Source organism: Capsicum annuum, chromosome 4 (assembly GCF_002878395.1).
Source record: "Capsicum annuum cultivar UCD-10X-F1 chromosome 4, UCD10Xv1.1, whole genome shotgun sequence".
NCBI classification, from domain to species: domain Eukaryota; kingdom Viridiplantae; phylum Streptophyta; class Magnoliopsida; order Solanales; family Solanaceae; genus Capsicum; species Capsicum annuum.
In genome coordinates this window covers 97,097,225-97,105,265 of record NC_061114.1, presented here as the reverse complement: position 1 = coordinate 97,105,265, position 8,041 = coordinate 97,097,225, and positions in this window count along the sequence as shown.

The following is an 8,041-nucleotide window of genomic DNA, read 5'->3' as shown; positions in this document are numbered from 1 at the left end:
TCGTAGTTTTTCTTTGAGATTCATTCTAGAATTGTGGATTGAGATTCCATTATTATTTTCTCTATTGAAGATTGAAGAGCAATAATTGTGACCTTTGTAAGTAAATTCTAAATTAATTTATGAATAATACAATGATTTCTTCTCTTTCTATGATGGAGATGTGTGGCTAAGCTCCCATAACTAGGGTTATGGGAGGCTTGATGTGTATAGATGATTGGGGGTTGTGAATCTAGCAGATTCCCATGATTAATTGATATTGCATAAACCCTTCCTCACTTTAATGACTTTTCTTGGTTGCAAATTTGAAAAGTGAGCCCAAGAACAACACTTGTTTGAATAGAAAAGCGTTTGTTAGGAAAAGAAAGGGTTAACATAAATCTAAGGGCTTTAACCTTTGGATAGAGGGTAGATGCTTTAAATGGATCAACGTGTGATAATATATCATTGAATAAATAATATGTGCCTTAAGTTTGAAAGAATTAAGGGATAAGCTACTAATTTAGGCTGAGAAACTAAATGGTAAACCATATAATTCAATTACTCTTGCAATTAGAATTGTTCATTGGGAATTTAAAATATTTCACAACCCTAGCTGCTTAAGCTTCTTGGTAACCATAAACCTAGTTTGACTACTCTTATTGAATTACTATTTGTAATACAATTGACAGTTGGATTACTTTCTATGATAAGCATTTGAATATAATTGATATATCAAAACCCCCACTTTATTCGGGAACCCTTGATCAACTGTCTAATAAAAACCACAATACTTAGTAAACACAATATTCCCTGTAGGATTCGACACCCATCCTAATTGGGTTCTATATTTGACACCGACCACTTACACTTTCTTATGAGAGTTATAATTTGGGCATATCAAATTTTGGCACCATTTCCGGGGAATACTGTTGTCAATTAAGTCTGTGATTATTAATTGACCTTTGGTCAAAGTTTCTCAAATTTTACATTTTATCTGTTATTTTTATTTTTCGCAGGTTGATTTTCTTGTATGCCAAGAACATGGAGATCAAGTGAACCTTTATTACCTATTCATCAAGAACCCTAACTTATTGGTAGAATGGATGGTCAACAGGACCCAAAGAGGGTAGCTGCTCAGCAGGAAGAAGCTAGACTAGCTACCTTAGTAGCTGCACAACTGAATCAGCAAAATACAAAAAATGCAGGTCGACCACTAAACCTAGATAATGATGATATGGGTGATGATGATTATTAAATTTGGTAAACCAGAGGTGTGCATACAATATACCTATACCAGCAAATAGGAATGTCAACATAAATCGCCCTGCTAGGGCAAGACTAGAGCGCCAGGCCATCCAATTTAATCTTGTGGATGATGATGATGACTTGGATAGAGCTGGTGCAACAGGGGTATTATTTCTCTGCCCTTAGCACCCAGAGCTAAGTTTAATATCATGAGTAATATGATCCAGTTATTGCATCTCAAAGGGCTGTTCAATGGACTTGTGGGTGATGGCCCGAATATGTATTTGGTCAGCTTTATCTCGACATGCAAATCGTTTGACAACCCAGGAGTTGGGAAAAATGCTATTCGGTTGTGGTTGGTACCATTTTCTCCGTCTGGAGAGGCAACTTTATGGTTGAATGGGCTAACTCCTGACTCTATTACCAATTGGGGGAAACTAAAAGATATTTTTCTATAAAGTTTCTTTCCACCATCCAAGAGGGCACAATTGAGAGATGAAATCAGTAACTTCAGATAGCTTACAACTGAAGCTCTCCATGAGAGTTGGGAGAGATTCAAGAAGAAGGTTTTTCAGTATCCAAACCATCAGATGACCAATCTCCACTTGATGGAGATCTGATAATGGGCTTTGAACTCTGTGACAAAGCCAGTAGTGGATAATGCTGCGGGTGGATCATTCATGGACCTCACTTTTCCAGAAGCAGCTGAGATTCTTGATCGTATGACAAAGTAGAGTAGAGCTTGGCATACCAGGGATTCTGAGGTAGTAAGCTCGACTGTATCTATTAGCATGACTATAGATCAGACGCGAAAGGAAGAAGAATGTGACTAGGACATGGCTTACATAAAGACATGGATGGATCTTCTCACTAAGTATTAATTATCAAGTAAGATAGAGAAGGTTAAATCTATAGCATCGCAGGAAAGGGTTGAATCTAATTCTGAGAAAGAAGCTAATTACTCGAACAATTAAGGGGTTTTCAAGGCGGTGGACAAGGAAATCAAGGTCGGAACTATTATGACAAATTTGTCTATAAAGACCACAACCAAGGAAATTGGAAGAATAAGAATGATAGGAGTAGGTTTTACGTTCCTTCTGGAAATTGTGAGGCTGCTGGACTAGTTTGGGGAAGATGTCCATAGAGGGAATGATGGTAAAGTTATTGAAGGGAGTAAAAGTAACCAATACTAGGGTGGTTGAGATAAAAAGTGATTTGTCCTCAATGAATCAGTTAATAGATTCACACTTTACTTTGTTAAAATAGTTAGAGTAGTAATTGAACCAACTATCTGCCATATTCAATTAGAGAAAGAGTGGTACTCTACCAAGAGAAACAATTCAGAACCTGAGGAAGGATGGTTCATCTATGGAAGTTACCACCAGGAGTGGTAAAGTATTGGTAAGCCCTCCTGTGGGCAAGCCTGTGGTTGATGTTGTGACAGATGATATTGAGAAAGCAGAAATTGATCATCTAGTGGAGTCTGAAAATTAGATGAAGTTATTGATAATACACCATCCAACCATTAGTAGGTTAATGAGTTAGAGAAGAGCAAGGGAAAGGAGACTGAAGTGGTGGTTACTATGCTTCCAAAACCACCTCCTCCATTTCCCCATCGGATAAAGAAGAAGGCTGATGACATAAAGTTTAGCAAGTTTATGGCCATGCGTAAGCAGTTGACAATCAATTTGCCATTGGTGGAGGTATTAGAGAAAATTCCCAGGTATGCAAAGTTCATAAAAGACCTTGTTATGAAGAAGTGGATAGTTAGTTTTGAGCCGGTGGACACTATCCATCATTGTGTTGCTATTTCTACAAGGTCATTGGTGCAGAAGAAGGCAGACTCGGGAGCATTTACCATCCCGTGCACTATTGGGCCTCTTGATTTTGCAAAAGCTCTGTGTCTTGTGAGCCAGTATAAACTTGATATCGCTTGTTGTGTATAAAAAGTTGGGTTTTGGGGATCCTACTCCCACAAATATGAGATTAGTTATGGCGGACAGGTCTGTGTAGTGACCCATGGGGATTTTATATGACGTATTGGTTAAGGTGGCTAGTTTTATATTTTCAGCTGATTTTGTCATTCTTGATTGTGAGGTGGATTTTGAGGTGCAATAATCTTAGGTTGACCTTTTCTCATAACCGGGAGTGTACTTATTGATTTGAGGTTAAATAAGCTACTATTCAAGTAAATAATGAAGTATTTTGATTCGATGTATGCCAGTCCATGAAGCAACATAAAGATATGAGCGTATTTTCTATTATGGATGTTTATTATAAAGAGGAGCAGAAAGTGCCTATAGAAGAAAAATTTATTGTGGAGACTTTAGCTGTTGTATTGATGAAATTTGATCATGATGGTATTGAAGATTATGAGGAGATGGTGTGTACGTTAACCGGCATGGGGTCTTATTCATATGCACCCAAGAAGTTGGATTTGGACTTGAAAAATCATCCAAGTCCTCCTATTAAGCCTTCTATAGAAGAGCCACCTACCTTGGAGCTGAAGGAGTTGCCCGGTCATTTAAGGTATGTGTTCCTAGGCAGTGGGAATACACTACCTATAATTATTGCTACTGATCTGGGTGAGCAACATGTGGAAGCTCTCATCTCTATTCTTAAGAGATATAAGAGGGCTATTAGTTGGATAATTGCAGACATCATCGGTATCCCTCCTAGTATATGTACACCTAAGATTCTGCTAGAGGAGGATTATGTTCCGACTATTAATCATCAACATCATCTAAACCCACCTATGCAAGAGGTGGTGAAGAAAAAAATCATTAAGTGGGTAGATGGAGGAGTGGTATACCCCATCACAAATAGTAAGTGGGTGAGTCCTGTTTAGTACGTGCCCAAAAAAGGGGGCATAACAATTGTGGCTAATGCAAAGAATGAGTTGATTCCACTCATGTCTATTACTGGGTAGAAGGTGTGTATGGATTACAGAAAACTCAACTCGTAGACGTTGAAAGACCACTACCCATTGTCTTTCATGGATCAGATGCTTGATCATCTAGTAGGAAGGGGTTGGTACTATTTCTTAGATGGGTATTCTAGTTATAACCATATTTTTGTCGCTCCTGAAGATCAGGAAAAGATGACATTCACGTGCCCATAAGGTACATTTGCTTTTAAATGGATGCCTTTCAGTTTGTGTAATACATGTACTACTTTTAACGGTGCATGATATCAATATTTTATGATATGTTTGAAGACACATTGGAGGTATTTATGGATGATTTTTCGGTGGTCGGTGATTCTTTTGAGTTTTGCTTGCTTAGTCTTAGTCGGGCATTGCATCGGTGTGAAGGGTTTAACCTTATACTTAATCGAGAAAAATGCCACTTCATGGTGAAGGAAGGCATTGTTCTTGTTCACAAAGTTTTGGCTAAAGGCATTGAGATTTATAAGGCAAAGGTTGAAATGATTGAGAAACCACGTCCCCCTATTTTAGTCAAAGGGGTAAGTAGCTTCTCGGTCATGTAGGGTTCTACCGCAAATTCATAAAGGACTTCTCAAAAATTACAAACCCGTTTTGAAAACTTTTGGAGAAGGAGGATAAATTTTCTTTTGATGATGACTGCAGAAAGGCTTTTGAATGCCTTAAGTCGAAACTGGTGGAGGCTCCAATTATTGTTGCTCCTGACTGGATGAAACCGTTTGAGATTATGTGTGATGCCAGTAGAGTGGAACTTTGAGTTTTTCTTAGCCAAAAGAAATAGAAGTTGTTCCATCCGATATATTATACAAGCCAGGCCTTGAATGGGGCCCAAATGAATTATACCATGATTGAGTAGGAACTTCTAGCAGTTGTGTATGCTTTTGTGAAGTTCTAGGCATATTTGTTAGGTACCAAGGTAGTGGTGCACACTAACCAATCTGCCTTGAGGTACTTAATAACGAAGAAGGAAGCTAGGCCAAGGTTGATCCAGTGGGTAATGCTACTTTAAGAATTTGAATTTGAAGTCAAGGATAGAAAGGGATGTGAGAATCAGGTAGCAGACCACTTATCCAGACTCAAAGGCGAGCAAGTAGTCAGGGAGGAGCTAGATATTGATGATTCCTTTCCATATGAGAAAATATTAGTTGTAGTGCTAAAAAAAGTACCTTAGTATGCTGACTTTGCGAACTATATGGTAAGTGAAGTGATGCCGAAGAATCTTTCCTTTCATCAAAAGAAAAAGTTTCTCTATGATGTGACATTTTATTTTTAGGATGAGCCGTATCTATCTTGGCGGTGTGCGGATGGAATTATTAGGTAGTGCATCCCAGAAGTAGATATGTTGATTATACTGGAAGTGAGTCATGCTTCCTAAGCTGGAGCTCACCATGCAGGTGGTTGGACTGCAAGAAAAGTGCTTCAAAGCGGCTACTATTGGCCCTCCTTGTTCAAAGATGCCTACGAGTTCGTGAAGAGATGTGACCAATGTCAAAGGAAAGGGTCCATCTCAAAGCATCATGAGATGCCAATGTCTACAATGTTGAGGTAGAATTATTTGATGTCTGGGGCATTAATTTCATGGGGCCCTTCGTGAGCTCATTTGAGATGAAAAACATATTAGTTGTTTTTTACTACGTGTCAAAATGGGTCGAGGTAGTGGCTCTAGCAGATAATGAAGGAAACCAAGTTGTTGCATTCTTAAGGAGAAATATCTTTTCTCTCTTGGGGTACCACAGACCATCATAAGTGATGGAGGATCACACTTTTACAATAAGATGTTCAGAGCTACCTTGGAAAAATATGGAGTAAAGCAGTATAAGGTGGCTACCCCATACCACCCACAGATCAGTGGGCAGGTGGAAAGATCTAATTGAGAGATCAAAACCATCCTTGCCAAGACGGTAAATGCTAGCAAGAGAGATTAGTCTAGGAAGTTGGACGATGCCTTATAGGCAAATAGAACAGCTTTAGAGAAACCAATTGGTAGATCACCATACCAATTAGTTTATGAAAAGGTGTGCCATTTGTCGATTGAGCTGGAGCATAAAGCATTGTTTGCACTGAAGTGGATTAATCTGAACTGGAAGGAGGCAGCGAATATGAGACTGGGGCAGCTGAATGAGATAGATGAGTTCCGTCTCGGGGCTTATGAAAGAGTTGACTTATATAAAGAAAGAATGAAGAAGTACCATGACCGAAGAATTGAAAAGAGAAATTTTTAGAAAGGCAACTTGGTGCTCCTCTTGAACTCCAGACTCAAGCTTTTTCTAAGTAAGCTCAAATCCAAATGGTCTGGCCCATTCAAAGTCAATCAAGTCTACTTATCTAGAGTAGTAGAACTTGAAAATGAAGATGGAAGTGTCTTCAAGGTTAATGGGTAGTGTATGAAACTGTATATCGGTCCAATAGACTCGATAAAGAGTGTTGCTACTATCTATCTCGATAAAGTTTGAGTAATTAAGATAAGTGAGTCGTGTCGCGATGATAAATCAGGCGCTAGTGGGAGGCAACCAACAGTGTGTCCTTGTGTAGCATTAGCTAAGTTATTTTGATATTTTAAAGCATATTTTATGTGGTTGTGAAGAGTGCATGATTGAAAATAAAGCAAAATAAGGAGTAATATAGCTGGAGAAAGGGTTGACGACCGAATTGGTGGACCACCAGTTACCTGACGGACGACTATTTGCTCCGACAACCAGATGCTGAAAATCTATCATTGGAATAGAAGTGATGGCTGAATTAGTAGAACACCAGTTACCTGACGGACAACCATTTCCTCCGTCACAAAGATGTTGAAAATCTGAGTCATTGGAAAAAAAATGACAGTGAAATTGGTGGACCATCACTGATTTGGTGGATCACCACATTGACTGCTGAAATTAAGCTGAGTTGCCGATATGTTGGTAAGGTGCGACGACCAAAGTGGTGGACCATCACAAATTAGTGGACCACCACATTGACCATCATAATTAAGATGAGTTAGCCATGTTCTGGTAATATAAGATGGCCAAATTGGTGGTCCGTAGCATGTCTGACGGACCGTCGGTGCAGCCGTCACTGTTACCCTAGTATCGGGTTGGGTCGGGTTAAAATTGATGCTTATTTAAGTGACCCTTACTTGACCTAAATGATTCTAAAGAGGTAAAAAGAGTGGTTACCTAGGTTGTAACCTTTTCAACTTCTTCAACTGACCAAATCCCTTTGGATTCAAAGAATCTGAAGGCATTTGCTCTTCTTAGGACTCTCCATCTCCTTGTTTTTTTTCCTATTTTAGCAAAGCCTCACTTTTCTTTATAATCATCACAAATAATCTGAGAGCAATTACTAAGTTTTAATCTTAGTTTGTTTTCATAAAGTGCAATTAAGAAAGAAAGAAACTACTGTAGAACCAAGGTATGAGCACAACCCTGTACTTATCTTTTTGAATTGCAAAAGCATGAAATGAATTAGTGGTTCGTTGTTGAAATTCCATCTTGTGTTTTTCTTTTACTTTGAGTTTCTTTGAGTCCAGAATTTTAATATACACTGTTGGGTGAATTTTGATGTAACTCATATGTTTAAAAGTGAGAAAATTTGTGCATAAAAGTGAGCTTGGTGTCAATTTTTGCTAAAACATCGGGATGATATACTAAATGTTCAACAAAATACCGAACTAAAAGCTTAATTTAGAGAAGGGGGTGGGACGGCCAAAATGGTGGACCGCCAATTTTGTGATGTACCACCATATAGACCGTCGCAAGGACCCCAAAAATGATACCTACTAGATAAGATGCGATGACCCAAATGGTGGACCACAAAAAAGCTGACGGACCACCATTTTGGCCATTGCAAAGCTCTGAAAAAAATAGGACTTCTAGATAAGACTTGACAGCC